At 48.9% G+C, this 16,367-nt stretch overlaps 1 protein-coding gene across 1 annotated transcript in view; it reads left to right on the top strand.

Moving 5' to 3' along the window:
• Window positions 1-16,367, top strand: part of LOC127608882 (protocadherin-16-like) — an 84,908-nt gene that overhangs the window by 47,115 nt on the left and 21,426 nt on the right. The window lies entirely within an intron of this gene.

Raw genomic sequence — 16,367 nt, forward strand, 5'->3', positions numbered from 1 at the left:
AATTGTCCCTAGGTGTGAGTGTGAGTGCGAATGGTTGTTCGTTTCTGTGTGCCCTGCGATTGGCTGGCAACCGATTCAGGGTGTCCCCCGCCTGCTGCCCGAAGACAGCTGGGATAGGCTCCAGCACCCCCCGCGACCCTAGTGAGGATCAAGCGGCTCGGAAGATGAATGAATGAATGAAAGGTATTGTGCTTCAGGGACACGAAACATGGATCGGCGGATGGATGCTTCCAGGAAGATAACATTTGATATCGACTTACACTGGTTCGGGAAATGACGAGTTGCAAGTTTTTGCATTCAAGTGCAAAAAGCGGCAATGTGACTCGCGTCGCAGTCCGTTGACAAACCGGTGACGCTTTTCTTCGTGTTCGTCCCTTATCAGGGCTGCGGGTAACTCGAGCCCATCCTTGACACCCGCGGACAATTTTGAGTCTTTCTTGAACTCCGTACAGGCAAAATGACAACAAAAATGTGACATCGCATTCCGTGAAATTCGCATGTTGCCGTGTCCACCCTGAACACATTTCCATGTGCCCGTCTTGCTTTTTTGCTCAAAGCCGCGCCGACCACTGACCTTGGGGGATTGATTCAAACCCCCCCCCCCCCCCCCCCTTCGAGCCTCCGAACAGGATCATCTTCGGGTCTAGGCTATGACGTGTCCTGCTCAAAATTCCAAAAAGCAAGTTCTTCAACTGGCAGGAATTAAGCGTAGCTTCGCAGGACGGTATTATCTCAAAGGTCAAATTTGGGGAGAGGCTGGAGGGGGGGGGGGGGCTGCGCTTTGTCTGGGTCATGGAGAGTGCAGGTTGGAATGAGCTAATATGCATCCTGCAAAGTGAAAGGCCAAGCAAAGCAAAAAGCAGGTTGGTGATGAACCACCATTGGAATAATATTTATTTACTGCCGTCGATGGGCCAAGAACAACCGCGGATCACAGGGGCGAACCTGACCACCAACATGAACTCCGGAGCCCCCCCCCCCTCCCCCCCCCCCCCCCGCCCCTCTGAGGTCATTCTCTTCTTCGTCCCGGCCCACTCCTGGGTCCAATTTGCCCCGGGAGACTCTTCCAAGGAGTTAATAAAACAAGCGCTGATAAGGCCCCAATTGCATGTTGAAGTGCGCTGCCGTAGCGCGAGGCCCTCTTGTAGTTACCTACGCTCAAATAAGAAAGGAATGCATTATCTAATGACGCATTTGGACTTTTTGGACGATCGGGTTCCAGTTTAATGAAAAACAGCCATCTTTTCAAGTTGACAAATCGAAGAACGAAAGAGCCTTGCAGGTTGTGGGAGACCATCGCGCCAACAGCGACAGTGCAACCTCGTTTCGACGTATCCCGTTGACCTTTTCACCCCTAAACGATTCCCCATTTCACGTCAGTCATTTTCCATTGCCAATATGGCTGACAAAGAACACCTTTATAATGTAAACGTGATGATAACGACCATCTTCCCCCACAAAATAGTGAAACGGCTGTCGTTACAAAAAACTGCGGGAAGCTAGCTGCGTTAAGCTAGCTGCCGACGCGTCCTTGCTTATGAACAAAATAAACGGCGCGGGATCCGCCTCTGTTGCTGAGCTTCGCTACTTGTGGACTCGCACATTGTGGTACTTCCGGACTCACGGCGTGGTCCTGCGCACTTGATCCAAAAAGACGCGTGGTAAACGGTAGCAAATGTTGCTCTCTGCGAATAGCTAAAATTGTCTCTCGCTTTTGACGGCACTCCGCCGAGTTGGCAAAGTCGACGATTTCGACAATCATCCGTAATGGCAACAAAATCACGGCAGAGTTCGAGGCCAACAGATTGAAAGACGACCGGAAGCGGCTTGGGGCCGCTGCGCGTTCTGAACTGTCAGCGGCACTTTGCATTAGCTAACTGAACGTTTTCAGAGATTTCGTAGGAACGCTACAAGTTGTTGGTTTCACGTCTTATCAAATCCTTTTGTCTTCATATACACGTATTTCTAAATGACATGTTTCCACTGGGGCGGCCCGGTAGTCCAGTGGTTAGCACGTCGGCTTCACAGTGCAGAGGTACCGGGTTCGATTCCAGCTCCGGCCTCCCTGTGTTGAGTTTGCATGTCCCCGGGCCTGCGTGGGTTTTCTCCGGGTGCTCCGGTTTCCTCCCACATTCCAAAAATATGCATGGCAGGCTGATTGAACATTCTAAATTGTCCCTAGGTGTGAGTGTGGGCGTGGATGGTTGTTCGTCTCTGTGTGCCCTGTGATTGGCTGACAACCAATTCAGGGTGTCCCCAGCCTACTGCCCGGAGACAGCTGGGATAGGCTCCAGCACCCCCCGCGACCCTAGTGAGAATCAAGCGGTTCGGCAGATGAATGAATGAATGAATGAATGTTTCCACTGTCTTACATTTTTACATCTCTAAATGTTCATCCTGTATTATCCATCGTAGCTGGCGGCCATTTTATTCGAAGCGGTGACGACGGCCGGCCGTTGTAACGCACAGATTCTTTTTGTCCCTCGAGGTACCTTGTACCCAGGTTCGACCGTACCGTCGGAATCATACAAGGACATTTGAAAATCTCAATTTATCAGACCGCTCTAAGGAAGTGGAAAATGAACGTTATCATTGACCATCACGTTACACTCGGAAGGAGCTCCCTTGCCCAGCTGCGCAACGCGTTTCTGTCCAGACACATGCAGACAACATCCCACGCAAGCCTCATTTAGCACAATCGCCCTCAAGATAAGTGGCCTCATTTGTTGTGGCGTGGGGATTGACTATGAAGTGTGCCAGGATCTACGATCGGGGGAGGAGGGGGATTAGCAACTTTGGTCCCGCCATCTTTTTCCATCTCTTGTCCGACGCGATGTTTACGGGCCGGGCGTCTGAGAAACAAGCCGACTACCTTATGTATACTCAGAGACGAGATTGTTTAAAATGAATCATGCCGAGTTGGAGCAAAACTCGACATGTATACAAGATAAAATATAATTAGCCTATCACTTAAATATTTAGCCTCAAGCTAAATAAATAGCCCGTCAAGGAAGCACAACCAGTTTTTGGGAAGCTTTTAAGGGTTCGGAAGAAGATCATCTGATGAATCGCAGTGAGGTTGCCGAATACCCCAATCGTGTAATTTGGAAGTGGCTGAGTTAGCGCAAGTTGGCTCGATGATTCTCGGTGCTTCCTGGAAAAGACTTTGTTCAAGCGCAAGGTGTTTTCACGAAGATGCTTTTGTTTGTTAAGTGGAATGATTACTTAAGCAACTTGTGGAAGGGGAACGGATTGGTCTCGTATCTGGATCATGGGTGAATGGATGAATCCGATCGCCATTTTACTTCCGTTTATTTTTCAATGATACTTTTCAAAACGAGTCTTGATTCCTGTGGTCAAAAATTTGAGGTCAGTCAACTGCGACCCAAACGCCGCATGGACTGGCAACTGTCAAGTCCTGCGAAGACCCCGTCCCCTTAGCATTTTGGCCCAACTTTTGGAGACCTGTTTTCAAATATTTGCACTTTCAGGCTCCGAAACACTCCCGTCATGTCAAAACAGGGCCCGAAACGACACCCTTTTCAGTTGAAAATGTCGCCGCGTAAACTGCCCGGTGACCTACAGTTAAACAGACGCTTGCAGGAAGGAAGAACTTTCCAGGATCATCCTTGAGCGCTCTTCATTTATTTGCCATTGTTTACGAGTCAGTGACAGGCTCTGTTTATGTGCGCCCTTCCGGTAGGATCGGGTGACCCCCCCTGATGCCCGCACTTTAACCCCACCTTCCGTTGCACTCCCTTGCCTCGTTTCCCCCGCGGACGGACTAGCTCGCTAAAGCTAAAGGTTCATCCGTGGTGGGTCGACTTTTTTGCAATGCAAGAGATGAAGATTATTAAAAGTCAAACCTTGAAGTGGTCTTCCCATTGTGCGGGGTCGTTCATCAGAATTCTCGGGCCGGCTCCGCCGTCAGCCTCTTGGATTTTCTCCAAGTTACATCATCACGGCAGCAGCGTCTGTCAAGCCCATCGCTAAATGGAGCAGCTGTAGCCGCCAGCGGTGAGCTTTGAGCAGCCATATGGGGGGGGGGGGGGAACTTCACACGGGGGTGAGGATGTACAAATGCTGTGCAGGGGATATGATGACAAAAGACATCGTCCAAAATGTGACGATGTAAGTCGCACCCGAGTACAAGTGGTAGGTCGACTTACGAACGTCTCTTCGTACGAAATGTTCAAGTTACGAAAATATTGCCTCTCGTTACGAAAAAAATTTCAAAGTACGAAAGGTAAAAAAAAAAAATACATGCGATCGCTCACGATGCCGATGTTTGCCTCGGACATTTCCGAAGGATTGTTAAAAGCCGACAAAAACAAACGTCCTTGGATCAGTTCTGTACAAAACGCCAGAAAAGCGATTAAAAAAAACACTTCTGAGAGAGAACATGAACTAAAAAGGGCAACAAAAAAAACCCCAATGAGAATGCAGTTAAAATTTAAACGGCCATCATTTTTATTCTTTCCTCTATAATTAATTTTTTTACATTTTGCACAACTCTCATTTATTGTGCAATCATCTAATTGTAACATGTGTTTGTTACATATTTTGATGCATTTTTTTGCATCTTGGAACGGATTAGGGCTTTTACATGGAAAATGCGTCTCGACTTACAGAATTTTCCTAATTCAGAAAATTCTACCAGAACCAATTAATTTTGTAAGTAGAGGCACTACTGCATAAGAAACAGGATTATGGGGAAAAAAATTGGTAAAAATACGCCAGTTGGAGAAACCACTTTCAATCACGGGGAGAATACGCAAGCTTCCAACGCAGACTCTCGACTGTGAGGCAAGCGCACTCGCCGTTCCCCCCCCCCCCCTACCCCCACTATGATGTAATTTCATGCGTAATTTATAGCCGTTTGTTTGATTGTAAAACATTCTCATGCTTCGCTTGCCGCAAATATAGAACATCTTCTCGTTTGGAGTTTATTTGCGGGGAAACGTCTTATGAGACGGGCAAAGTTTAGTCTCCAGTTATTCATAATGCAATACTCTTCTTCTGCTTCCCAGGCCGTCTATTTTGATTATTATTTTTTGTGTGTGTTCCAGGATTTGAGAATGAAACGGCAATTTCAGCGTAGCAATAAACATCCAAATCCATCAGCCTCCTCGGCATGCCGTGTAAATCTCTTCTCAATCGCTGCTGTCAGAGGAGTGAAGTTTTGAGCGATGAAGTCTTACCGTTTCATTAGGGCCAGACTGTCACTGTAAATTAAGCGTCGAGGAGCTTCAGAGCACTCGGGCTCTTGCCACGCCGCAAATTTGGCGTCGTCAAAGTTGACCGAAAGCATCACTTTCTCCCGCCGACCTCAAGTTTTGCAACAAAAGCCCCGTGTGGCCCCGATACGTTGCGTACTGTAGCTGGCGAGTGACTCTGCGGAATTCTTTCACGGACTTGGGTCGGCGAGATCTGCTTTGCGATAAGTGTACCCCCCCTCCCCCGCCCCCCACGGTGATGAATGATCTTCGTTCACCTCATCAAACATGCGCTTGGATCTTTGGAAACCGGGTTGTTATGGGGTCCTGCGTTCGTGCATGCCATGCCGAGTGGGCAAATATGGAAGCAAGCACACCCCCGCAGCAAACTCTGGAGGAAGCTGAGCTGAGACCACATCAATGCCGCAGCATGCTAGGAAGGGTTCATTTTAGGTCACCCCCCCCCCCCACCACCACCCTGCTTCCCACCTAGCGAGATCCTTAGCCTGCCTCAGCCCACTTTGAGAGGGGAAAAGGAAGACTTTCCTACACTTAATTAGCCAGCGAAATTCAAACGAGGCACAACACAGTCAATTATAAAGTAAAACCGTTCATGTACATATAAGAGGACTGCACTCGGAAGCGGAAGGGGGTTCACCCTGAATTGGTCGCCAGCCAATCGCAGGGCACCACACATTGACGAACATTGGTATGACATTAACTTGTCATGCGTGTTTTGGGAATATGGGAGGAAACCGAAGTACCCGGAGAAAAGCCACGCAGGCATGAGGAGGAACATGCAAACGCCGCACGGGTAGGCCGGAGTCGGAATCGAACCTCCGCACTGCGAGGCGGACATGCTCACCAGGTCATCATTGTGTCACCCGCACGAGGAACCATTCCAGAATCAACACCGATCGTCAGTTCATCACGACGTTTTCGTCGGTATTTCGGGCCCAGTCCTTCCCTCGTTGGCGACGGCCAATCAGCGTCAAGATGATCATTTGCTGACCCAAAGAATTCTTTGGTTCGTGGTTAGGGTTGGGTGAAGGTCAGGAGTTTTGGTTCAGACTAGGGTTAAGTTTCGAGGTTCACGTTATGGAAGGGTTAGCATTAGTTTTAGGGCCGCGGTTGGGATTACGATTCGGGGTTAGGCGGGAGGGTTCCAGGTCTACGATCACTCATGTCATATGTAGTTTAGGAATGTTAGCTTAACGGAGGCAAGGCAAAAAAATGGTCCTTGTTTTCGGTCCTGACCGAATAGCTGAAAAGTCTCGCCTGGTCTTTTGTTGCTCATCAAAATCTCCCAACGACACGTTGAAAGGCCCCGTGCATCCGGTGCAGGCTTCTATGTCCCGCAACGGCATGCTCACCCAAACTTTTTCGCATTTCGAAACGAAAGCCATGTGCTTTTTCGCTCGACAACGGTAGCCACTGGACACGCGTGATTAAAGTCCAACCACTCCGAGCGACTTTGTTGTTTTTAAATACTCATTACGATTCAAAATGACTTGTTTCGTCCAAATCATTTGTGAACTGGCAATTTTCTTTCTTTGTTTTCTTTTCATCGGCCCCAGCGGCAATCAGCAGGCATAAGAAAATAACCGCGGGTCGGAGTCTCCCTATTTGACCCGTGGAAAATAAACAGGCAAACGTGTCGGGCAAGGAGCCTCTTTGCCGCTTTACAACGAGGCGCGCCGCGTCCTTCCAGGCGGCCGATGGGTTAATAGGCCTCGCAAATACGACGGCGCACCCGGTGGGGCTTTAGCCGTGTTTCCTTTTCGGAATCGTCCGTCGGAACGAGTCTCATTTGAGGCATCTGTTTTCACAGCGACTCCCAAAAGCTTCCTTTCTCGATGAGAAGCTAACATCGCAATATTTTAAGATCGTATTGACTCGGATTATCCGTTGGAATCGCAAATAAAGGCCGCAGGATCGGAAACACGTTAGCATTTCTTGGGAGTAGACGCAGAATATCGCCCTGGGATGACTTTGTCATGACTCTTGGAACATCGTTAGACTTGATTAGCCTGTCCAGATCATTTCAACGCCGAAATATCGCATGGCATCCCCGAGCAGTCTCGGATGGTAGTTTACCTGCCCATCCTAGCCATTTTTTTTGTGTGTGTGTGGGGGGGGGGGGGGGATTGCACAACATCTCTCCCTCCACGGCTCTTTCTTTCGGCCTTTTTCTGAAACCCTACTCGCCGTAAACGGTTTGATGACTAATCCCTTCCAGATGGAAGGGCGGGATGAAAGACAGACACTCCAGTTTGACTCGAAAGTCTCATAAATGTTTAAGAAAATACCGGCCACCTTACCTCCCGCAAAAATTTGTCAAAAACTAAATGCTCCATTCAAAGAATGCTTTGGCACCCCCGGATTCCTGTGAAGGTATCTCATTGTACTCCGACGACTCAAGAGTCCGAATGTATAACGCGGAAAGAGGCGATGACGTCACGCCTGAGAATCATCCGGCCATCCCTTTGCTACCCGTTGTCGTGTTCTGAAAGGTTTTTGCAAGCCTGAGGCAACGTTTTGACAACGCTCTCATATGGAGGTCATACCTCTAAAACACAGAGATGCGACATGCGCCTCTTTGCTAGGTCCTATCCTTCTCAGGTCAACGTAGCCCAAGTCCGTCAATAAACGAACCCGGGCCAACTCTCTTCCATTACACTCGCGCTGCAGATGAAACGCGGAAGCTAATGTTAGACTTAGGAACCAGTGCCCAGTCGTCTCCCGTCATCAGGATTTTTCTTTTCACGCTCGATGAAGGAAGACAAGCTCATCACGGGGGAGGCCTTTGGCCTAGGGACCAACACCCGCCCAATAGCTTTAGAGTCCAAGTCTCGTTTTGTGCAACCGACCCGGCCCCGTTCGGGATGTTGGGAACTGGATGAGATGATTTGGCAAGCGTCGCAGGAGCGTATACTTGCGAGGAGATTTGATGAAAATTGGTAGCGACCTTGACGTTTTTATGCCACTTCTCGGCCGCGCAGTCGTAGTTTAACGGCCATCTGGACAAAGCCTGCGCTCCACAAATCTGGAGTTAATTGTTCCACTCATGTCAGGCAAGGACGTCGGAAGACGAGCGGGGCATTCACACACGGACTGTTTTTGTTCTGTAATTATCAAGAGTGTAAATAAGCGTGACTTTCTCCGGCGTCTGCGTAATATTACCGAAAGCGTGGACAAAAGAAGCGATGCAAATGGAAAAAAAAATTAGGAGATGATGTCAAACTGTTCACTCCAAGGGGTTCAAAGGCGCCCTTCCTTTCAGTTCGGATTCTTTTGTGACCCGCACGCTAGACTCGGGCCAAACCTGCTTTTCTTGTTGGGTTTTTTTTTTCCTCTCTCTCTTTTCTTTGGGTCCGAGCGTTCATCCAAGCACTTTGGTCGGGACTAGCAAAACCATAAAAAGAGTTCCAGTATGAGCCCCTTTGGTCATGTTATTTGCTACGGTTATTAACAATTCCCAGATGAAAGCTAATAGACTGAAAGCTGTTCCATGATAGCATGTCTCAAGAATCCACCGTTTTTTTGGGGAGGGGGGGGGGGTTCCCCCCTCACGGTAGGGATATGTATACTTCAAAGACTATAAAACGTTCAAATGGTGTGTTTTATTTTAATCCGCTGGCCACCTCTGGACTTTTTGGTCTCTCCAAATATGAGAGGAACCGGCCCTTGCGGTGGTTTCTTGACGGTCAGAACCTCTGAAGCGTCCTCAAATGTGGTATGCCCGGCCCAAAATTGCAGAGTCCTTCGGAGACGACCACAAGCCGTACGACTGCTTCGAAACTCGGTTCAGAATTGTACTAAGCGTTGGTCCAAACGGTGTCGACGGTTGAGGCGAGGCGCTGGACGCGTTGTCCGAGCTTCTTCAGCGTTTCCGAGTGCCCAGCAAGAGGATTTTGTCCTCCTTAGCTGCTCCCCGCACATCATCAGCGGCAGCGGCAGGAACCGCGGCTGGGCTTTGCACCAGCTGTGCCAATCCCAAAGCCGTTTTTCTGGCCGCATTCCCGCAGCCCGCCCACTGGACATATTTCTTTGCAACCCGCACTTCCCGCTTTACCTTTTTAACGATCGGCATGTTCGCCACCCGCAATTGTTCGCGTAGGAGTTAGCGCAGTCGAGGCTCGGCCGGCTTTTCAATCTGTCACGGAAATAATATTTGATGATGATGACGACTCGGGGTTTTGACCACTGGTGGCGATTCAGCGTGGGGCCTAAAATCTCCAAACCAGCTGGCTGGCTGGCGTTCATGGCGGCCATAAGCGCTGCGCCTTGAGCCACCATTTGGCGCGATCTGGATCAGCTGGGTGTTTTCATTGTTGGGAGTCTCAAAATATCGGATGTATCGTACGCCTGCCATCTTAGCGTTCGTGTTAGACTCGGGTGAGCCGATGTGAACCCATAAAAACAGGAAGAGCGTTTATAAAATTTTCGCCCACGAAGGCGGCGCTTCATGACCTCATCCTTGTCAAGTAGCTTACAGTATGCATCGCCAAAGTCATTATTTTATTTTTTTTTTGCATCCTTATATATGGTCATTGATTTAAGGACCCTTCCACAGTTATGCCTGTTCAGATTTAAACCACATTCGAGGTTTGCGGCCAAGCGCTGCAGCGTTCAGGTAGCCAAGCGAGATAAAAGCAAAGCGTCATAAATTTCAACCCCGAGCCATTTGGAGACGGGGTGTTTTTTGGATCGGCTCTCGGTTCTCATCTGCGCGAGGTTGAGCCGTGACCGTGCGCAAGATTGACTTTATTGCACATTTGAGTTTGCTGTCCATCTTTTGCATGACGCTGATGAGCCGTGACGTCGTCTCTCCCCGATGTTTGCAGGTTTTCGCACTTTGATTTGCGTGTTGAAGGGGACATTTTGCATTCGGAAGGTGATTGATGACTGCGATAATTTCCCGGCGGGCAAACATTTACATATGCGCTCCATCGTTCTGCGGCCTATTTAGATTCCCGATCGGCCGGGCCTTCACGGTGGAGCGACGCGAGACGGATTTGTTTGACTGGGCCGCCGGTGAATCGTCGGGGAGCGTGATTAAAAACCGCCAGCTCTCACTTTGTTGGCTTTCACGGGCTTCGGGGTAGTCATTTTCACAGCGTAGCTCGGCGAGAGGAACGGTAGCCTGGGAAAACGAGGCCAAAGTAACCTAAGTACGTTTGCGTTGTCCACTTGACTCCATCACACGCTCGAGTACGAATCCGATCCAATGCGATCCAGGAGCCCCAGAAGTCAACACCATCTCCATCCTGAAAAGGGCCCGGCAGCGGATGTACTTCCTGAGGCTGCTGAGGAAGCATGGCCTGCCACAGGAGGTGCTACGACAGTTCTACACGGCAGTCATCGAATCAATCCTGTGTTCTTCCATCACGGTTTGGTTTGGGGCCGCCACAAAAAAGGACAAAATCCGACTTCAACGGACAGTTAGGACGGCAGAAAAAATCGTTGGCACCGCCCTACCCACTCTTGAGGACTTGCACACTGCAAGAATCAAGACAAGGGCACGGAAAATCCTCCTGGATCCCCCGCACCCTGCCCACCAACTTTTTCAGCCACTCCCCTCAGGCAGACGCTACAGATCCATGCGCACCAAATCCAGTAGACACTTAAACAGCTTCTTCCCTCTAGTCATTAACTCCTTAAACAGTCACTGACGTAGTCACTCTTCTTGCACCACAAAATGCTACTACAAAACTACTGGTTACTCTAAAATGGTTCAATGATTTTGTTGTTTACGATGATACTAGTGCAGCGTGTTATACCGCAGACAAATTCCTTGTGTGTTCTACATACTTGGCCAATAAAGATTATTCTGATTCTGATCAAATATTCTGCTGTTGCCAAGCTAATAACGTGGGTTGTAAGACGAGGATTGTTTGAGGTAGCATATCGGGTAAGTTCTGGAAGACGTGATCCATCCATTGCCTGAAGCGCTCACCTCATCCTCACGAGAGTTGCGGGCGGACCGGAGGCTAGCCGTCCGTCTTCGGACCGTAGGCGGGGCACACCTTCAACTGGCTGTAATCCGATCGCAGGGACAGATTAAACAGATGCATTTTTCTTTCCTCGCGGTCTATAACAGCTCCCAAGAGTCCCAAAAATAAAAAAGCGATTCTTCAAAATCGAAATAAGGATCATCTCTAAAGAGTAGACTTGTAGCGGTCTGGTTGAAATCCCCGTAAGTGGGTGCTCAAACTGCAAAAGGCAAGAAAATCCTTTTGACTTTTGAGAGCAATGATGCTAATAATGACGTCGCTCGGCCTGACGTTCTCTCCGACCGCAAAGCAAGGTCGGCCAAATGGGCCAGCAGCGTTTTTAAAAATTTTTTTCTAAGAGCGTCAGGCTCCCTGATCAATTTTAGCATACGGAAGATAAATATACACGCGAGGCGCGCGAATCTGCTTCTCTTTAGCGGACCGTCAGACGGTCTCCTGGAATCTGATGGGAGAGAACCGCAGTGTGGCCCACTTATCGTTGGATTCTCCAGCTTGTTTTAGCGAAGGGGCTCGAGGAGCGAACGGCGCCTGATAAGACGCCTTCCAATCGCGCCTCGCTCACCGACGCCGAGTGCGGTGAGAAAACCTCGAGCTGCCGCTGATCCAACATCGCTCCCCAAATCTTTTGGAACTTTTCATCCAATCCAAATAATAACGGCTTGTGTAATGCCTCTCCACCTTGAAGTGGAAACTGTTTCATAGGATTGGGGGGGAAATCGGCCTCCCCAAAGCCAACATGACCAAGTCATGAGGAGTGTACGGCGGGATTCCCCCCCCCCCCCCCCCCCACCACCCTTATCCTTTGGTAATTTCCGCCAACTTTATTGACTGCTTCCTTGAGTTTTTAACGCCTTTATGTGCCCAGTAACTATGTAAGACATCCTTGTGAAACAAAACACCCCAAATGAATAACCCTGGCCTGGGACTGTTTTTAGTATCGGTTCTTTTAATTGTCACACAAGTTAACCGCCGCTTACAAAACACAATAAATTGCCTACTCAGCCGTAGCTTAGAAACTACCGGACACTAATGCTTGGAAAGTGAGCCGCTTCACAGAAAGACAAAGCGCAGCTCACTTGCTCGCACGCGGTCCACATTCTTTTGTTATTATTCGTGTCGCTACAGCCGTACTGCATCGAGACGTCATGACAGAGACATTTGGGTAGTAGCGATTTTTCTTTTTTGCCCTCCACACCGACGCATGTACCTTGCTGATCATAGTCAAGCCTCCACCTGATCACAGACGGACTGCTGAAAGTTGACTCTCGGCTTCCACTTCTGGTGTTTCACACCATCTACATTTCATGTTAGCTTAGCGGTTCGCATGCCTATCTTTGTCTTGTCCTGTTATCGCTTCTTATCTTAGTTACATAAATACTCCTCATCCTTTTTTTTGTCATTAGGAGACTTGTAACGTTTGAAGTGTAGCTTTATCGGTGTTCGGGAGGCGTGGATAGTGACTTAGAGGAGCAGCTCTGGACAGTGTTTAGCCGTGCTAGCTAGCCGGCCTCAGCTAGAAGCTGGTGCCCCCGATTGACCAGATGGCGAGTTTCCGACTAGCCGTTAAGTTTACTCTAAGCATCACTTCTGGTCTTTTGATTTTTTACGTTTAACGTTAGCTTAGTGGTTCGCATGCCTATCTTTGTCTTGTCCTGTTATCGCTTCTTATCTTAGTTACATAAATACTCCTCATCCTTTTTTTTGTCATAAGGAGACTTGTAACGTTTGAAGTGTAGCTTTATCGGTGTTCGGGAGGCGTGGATAGTGACTTAGAGGAGCAGCTCTGGACAGTGTTTAGCCGTGCTAGCTAGCCAGCCTTAGCTAGAAGCGGGTGCCCCCAATTGACCAGATAGCGAGTTTCCGACTAGCCGTTAAGTTTACTCTAAACATCACTTCTGGTCTTTTGATTTTTTACGTTTAACTTTAGCTTAGCGGTTCGCACGCCTTTGTTAGATTTGCCGCGCCCCGAAGCCGTTTCCGTACTTCGTAAATCTGTTGGCCTCAAAACTCGGCCATGATCTTGTTGCCATTCAATCGTCGACTTTGCCAATTCGTGGTCTCGACTGAGCGTCGTCTGGGAGACTCCCTTTTGACAGTGAGAGACAATCTCGGCCTTCGCAGACAGCGAGATTTGCGAGATTTCGAAAAGCCGTTCAACTGCAGAATTAGCGGCGACCCGAGCTCACTTTTAAAAGCATTTCTCAAAGTAATTGTAAACAATTGTATGTTTGCTCTGTATAATGTCTCTGTTCTTGCAAAACGCTTTGGCTTGCTCAAGGCTTTGCAGAATATTCGTGCCACGGCACACTACAAGCTACAGGGAAGGGAGCAAGACTCGCAGGGAAAGGATCTTGTGTCGTGACATCGTCGCTCAGCTGCGAGCGTTCTTCATTTTTCCTCCTCAGACTTTCTCCGAGGCTTGTTTTGAAGCCAACGCGGCTGTGTTTTATTGGGCTCTGCGTGTCCCTTTGGGTTTATGGTTTGCGGCTTGGCTAATTTTCCAATGCCGGTTTTTCATTTGCATACGACCTCACGTCGTCTCGTGTGGGAAGTGCCGATCTCCTGGCCCGCCAGGGGAGACGCCTCCGCCGAAGCCGCCAATGGAAATGATAGCTTTGGGGCACTTGGCTCCAAGTGGTAGCGACTTATGCAAATTTGCGGCGGGTTATCTGCGAGTTCATTCCCGCATACGTGCCTCACGCATCTGCAGCACACTTTGCGACGGTTTGAGGTTTCGCAAACTCATCTGAACTGAGTTTTGAGCTGAAGCAGCAGAAGCTTCGTTCTAGCTGCTCCGCTCGGATTTCTTCACTGCATTTTCTGTTCCGTGCCACAGTAACAGTCGCATCGAGTTTTGATACGCGGCGTATGGGTGAACGATGGAGAGGGGCTGGGGGATGGGGATGGTAGCGGCCAAATTGGAAAACAAGTAGCGTCTCCTTGAATATCAGAGCGAATACAATGAGCTCATCTGTTATTATTCGGGCCTGAGCACCCGATGCATATAAAAAATTTGAACAAAACTCACACAAGGACGACTGCTGGGAAGTTTGAAAAAATAAATGCTGTAACCCTGACGCCACTTTTATGGATGCATATGAAATTCGGTTGATAACGTCTATCATAAGAGGGGGCAAGAAAAAGCTTCTTTGAAATTGGACTGGAAATCCGAAATTTTGGTTCAAAAATAGACACTTTAGTTTCGGAATTTCACAAACGCCAGCTCGCTAAATTGGCCCAAATGCGCTCTGATCAGTTTTCCTAGACCGGCGATTCTCAACTGGTGACCCAAAAGGGGTCACGGACTCAAATTGGGTGGGCCACAGACAACTCGTAAGTACAGTTTTTGTGTTTCATTGTTATTGTTTAAAAGCAATTCGCTTTTAGCCAAAAACTTGTATTTTCAGAGGCTAGCATTTAAACTAAAAACAAACCAAAAAAAAAAAACTCTGGCAAAGGCATTTTTTTCTGTGCCTATGCCATCTAATCACGGCGGGCCCCGGGGCCAAATTTCAAGGATCATTTTGAGGATTTGCCATGACAAATTTGTACGCGGCGTCATTCAGTTGTACCAAGCTGCTGTTAATCATTTTGACCCGGTTTTCAACCAGAAACTCTTCCTCCAATTCCCTACGTTGCCAAACAGCTGGCGAGAAAAACAAGCACCCAAATGCTTCAGGCTCACTTCTTTCACTGAAACGGTTTGAATCTTACATCGCTCGCCAGCCAGCCTGTGCGTGTGCGTTAAAGATGGAGTAGCTGACTCCAACGGCGCTCGGTTTCCCCTTTCCTGGTGCGGTTTATTATTTTTCTCTTTGGCTGGCGCGCTCACTCCTACACGCCAGTCGTCCGCCGTAAGGAGTTACAATGCACGCCTCCCATCTGCTGCTCCGACATCAGAGTGGAGCCTGAATGACTACCGCCCCCCTTAAGCCTTCATCGCCTCAAATGAATGATTTTACTCACACTCACTTCTTCTTTTTTGGGGGGGCGGCGGGGGCGGGATGATGAGTCTGGTTTTTGGATGATGAACCTTATTTTCCTTGGCCATGCTTGTGATGACAATTCAGGTGTTTGGACATTGTAGAAACAGGTTCTCCTGCCTGTTCAACTTTAAAGGGCTGAATGCCAGCAGACAAGCATTTACACTCCTGCTCTCATGGACGAACATTTGTATTTGTCTTTGAAACTCAACACGTGCTGGATGAGCGTTTGGAAAGTTGAGTAGTTGAAAGCTATGACTTTTGGAGTCCAAACGCGAGCGACTGACCGACGGTAGAACCGATCACTTGAGATTCGAAAAGATAGAACTCCCTAAAAAAAAACTCAAGCGGAGACATCGGCCCGACTGGTGATTTTACGAGATGGTGGTTCCCAAAAAGTAGTGGTCTTTCGATGATGAATTTCGATTTACGGGACCAAAAAAAACAGTCATTCATTCATTCATTCATTCATTCATCTTTCAAGCCGCTTGATCCTCACTAGGGTCGCGGGGGTGCTGGAGCCTATCCCTGTCTTCGGGCAGTAGCCGGGGGGGACCCTGAATCGGTTGCCAGCCAATCGCAGGGCACACAGAAACGAACAACCATTTGCAACCACACTCACACCTAGGGACAATTTAGAGTGTTCAATCAGCCTGCCACGCATGTTTTTGGAATGTGGGAGGAAACCGGATCACCCGGAGAAAACCCACGCAGGCCCGGGGAGAACATGCAAACTCCACACAGGGAGGCCGGAGCTGGAATTGAACCCGGTACCTCTGCACTGTGAAGCCCACGTGCTAACCACTGGACTACCGGGCCGCCTCATCATAAACATGTTGGCTTTAATCTCGCTGTGATAATTTAGTTGCAGTAGGCCTCCATTCGCAGCCAACACTTGCAAATGATTATACACTGCCGGTCCCCAGAGGTCCCCATCTTGCATCTCTGGAGATGCCGCGGTAAATGACTCTGGTGGCTGACGGCTGGTGAGCTACTTTTACGACTCTGGTGGGTTCCAGCCATCTGTAGATAGCGCACTTTTATTAAAACCGCACCACAAGGGGGGAACATTACAGGGTAGAAGGCGCCACACTCAAGCGAACTGTGTGGTACGCCGCCGCCACCGCCGCCGTCACTGTCCTTTGTAGACA

Source organism: Hippocampus zosterae, chromosome 10 (genome assembly GCF_025434085.1).
Source record: "Hippocampus zosterae strain Florida chromosome 10, ASM2543408v3, whole genome shotgun sequence".
In the NCBI taxonomy this organism is placed as follows: domain Eukaryota; kingdom Metazoa; phylum Chordata; class Actinopteri; order Syngnathiformes; family Syngnathidae; genus Hippocampus; species Hippocampus zosterae.